The sequence below is a fragment of the Accipiter gentilis genome, chromosome 35 (assembly GCF_929443795.1).
Source record: "Accipiter gentilis chromosome 35, bAccGen1.1, whole genome shotgun sequence".
Classification (NCBI taxonomy): domain Eukaryota; kingdom Metazoa; phylum Chordata; class Aves; order Accipitriformes; family Accipitridae; genus Astur; species Astur gentilis.
In genome coordinates this window covers 6,559,894-6,562,393 of record NC_064914.1, presented here as the reverse complement: position 1 = coordinate 6,562,393, position 2,500 = coordinate 6,559,894, and the positions used below count along the sequence as shown (strand labels likewise).

The 2,500-nt window shown below is 77.6% G+C and overlaps 1 non-coding gene across 1 annotated transcript; it reads left to right on the top strand.

The window, feature by feature from the left end:
• The first annotated feature begins 1,910 nt into the window (after window positions 1–1,910).
• Window positions 1,911–2,063, top strand: LOC126034816 (5.8S ribosomal RNA). Its single transcript, XR_007504772.1, has one exon. It is a non-coding gene; the product is annotated as a 5.8S ribosomal RNA (ribosomal RNA).
• Window positions 2,064–2,500: the final 437 nt, after the last annotated feature.

The following is a 2,500-nucleotide window of genomic DNA, read 5'->3' as shown; positions in this document are numbered from 1 at the left end:
GCCGAGCCCGCTCGGGCAGGAGGAAGCGGCGAGCCGGTGGCGAGGACGGGTGCAGCAGGGCGCGAGCGGCGCGAGAGGAGAGAGGGGTCCTCCGGGGTCGCGGGAGGCGTCTCCCGCGACCCTGCCCGCACCGTGTCGGGCTGCTTGCGGAGCAGTCCGGCCGGCCGCGCAGGCGAAAGGCCTCCGGGCGTTCCGGGCGGGTACGCGGCGCCGGGTGGGGCGGCGGCTGTTCCCCGCTCTCCCCGCACCTCTCCCCCACGAGGGAGCCGGGGCGGGGGGGGTGGCTCTGCCGCCGCCTCTCCTGGTGGGCGAGGCCCCCGCCGGGCTGCGTCCCGCGCCAGCGGGCGGCCCGAGCCACGGCTCTCCTCCCGGGCGCAGCGCCGGGCTACTGAGGGAAACCCCGGGCCCCGGGAACCGGAGGACGTGGTGGTGGCGGTGGATGTCGGGCGCGCCCCCGCGGGCGGACGCTCCCCCGAGGGCGGCAGCGGGGGAGGCACCCCCGCGGGGCCTTCAGGTCGTTTCCCTCACCCCAGGGCCAGGTACCTAGCGTCCGCGCCTCCGCGGCCCTCCCTCGGCAAGCCCGGGGGTCGAAGGCCGTGGAGCCGGGCGGAGGTTTAAAGACGCGGGCGGCTCGATGCGACCCGGGGGGCGGCCGGGCGGCGGTGCCTTAAAGGGGCCGGGAGTTCCTCCCACCGAGGCCCTCGGTTGGCCTGCCGCCCGTGCTCGTCCCGCGGGCAGCCGTGCCGGGGAGGGGTCCCGCTGCCCCCTCCTCTCCGCGGTCCGGTCTCGGTGGAGGCCGCGGTGCGGTCGGCCGTAGCCGGCCTGCCTGCCTCGAAACGGGCGACCCCGGCGTGAGCGCGGGCTCACTGCCCGGGGTGGCGGGTCCCCGCGGTGGGGGCTCGCTGGGCGGCTGCCGGGTCGCCGCGCCTCCGTCGCCGCGCTGCGCCGCGCTGCGCTCTGTTCCCCCCCCCACCCCTCGCCCTGGCGAGCGCTCGGCGGTCTCCGCCACTGGCTGCTGCCAAGGGCGTCACCCCGGCCGAGCGGCGGCGGCGCCGCTCGGCCTGTCGGTCGGCCGGAGGGCTCCCGCTGCCGGCCGCGGCTGTCCCGCCCCGGGCCCTGCCCGCCGCTTCCCCGTCGCGCTTCCCGGCCGCGCCGGGCAGGTGGGCGGGGGCGGGCGGGGGCACCCCACGCGCGGTCTCCGCGTGGAAACGGGGGGAGCGGGCGCTGTCCCCGACTTAGCGCCGTCCGCCTTCCACCTGGGGCGTGCCCGTGGAAGGGGGCCGAGGCGAGAAGCGGTGGCGGTGGTTCCGGGAGGGCAGCCGCTCCGGTGCGGCAGCGGGTGCCGTCCGGCAGGCCGCGGGCGGTGCGTCGCCGGCTCTTGGCGGTTGCCGCCTCTCGGAGCCGGCGGCGTGGCCGCCGAGTCGCCGTCGGGACGTGCCCGGGGGGAGCTGCCTGTCGTAGCGCGGCGCAGCCGGCACGGAGGGGCGCGCGGGGCCGGTGGGGCTCCCCGCTGCTGCCCAGCAGCAGCAGCCGTGTCGTCCGGAGCGTGGCGGGCAGGGCGCGCGCGGTCGGGCGCATCGCTGCCTCTGCGCAGAGGCCGGGCCGAGCCCGTGCGCCTGGGCCGGCTCCGACACGGTCAAGGCATTTCCGGGGTCGGTCGGGAGCGCGGGCTCCCCAGCCTTGCCGTTCGGAGTTTTTTCCCCGTGCCTTTCCCCCCCACCCTCTCTCTCTGTGTGTGCTTGTACGGTCAGCAGAGGCCAGGCTTTCTCCGTCGTGCTGCGCCGTGCCCCCTCCGCGCGTGCGGAGGGGGGCGGTCGGTCGGGCGGTGGGCCATCCTCCGTAAGGGCCGCTTGCCTGTGGTGAGCTGTCCTGGCCCCCTCGCGCGTGCGGGGCGGTGCCGAAAGCCAGACAACTCTTAGCGGTGGATCACTCGGCTCGTGCGTCGATGAAGAACGCAGCTAGCTGCGAGAATTAATGTGAATTGCAGGACACATTGATCATCGACACTTCGAACGCACTTGCGGCCCCGGGTTCCTCCCGGGGCTACGCCTGTCTGAGCGTCGCTTGACGATCAATCGCCCGCCTGTGCCGCCGCCCCTCGCCTCGCGGCGGGGCGGCGGTCGCAGCGGCGCGGCTGGGGTGCCTCGCAGGCCCGCGCACGCGCGCGGCCCCGGGCCCGGGGAGTCGTTCCCCGCAGCCCGGCGGCGGCGGGCTGCCGAGGGCCTTCGTCCCCCTAAATCGAGACTCGGGGAGCGCTCCGAAGCTCCCCGCTCCCGGAGCACCCGCTGGGTGGAGCTCGTCCCCCCGGGACCGCCAGGGTTCGTCGAGCCGGTCGGGCCTGGCGCGGCGGTGGGGAGAGAGAAGGGGGGAGGCGCGGGCCTCGCCCCCGGCCTCCCGCGCGGGCGGCTGTCTGCGGGTGGGTACCGCGGTGGTACCGTGCCGTGCTGCCGCGCGCGCGTGTGCGTGCCGGGGACGGGGGTCACCCCCGTCGCCTCCCCCC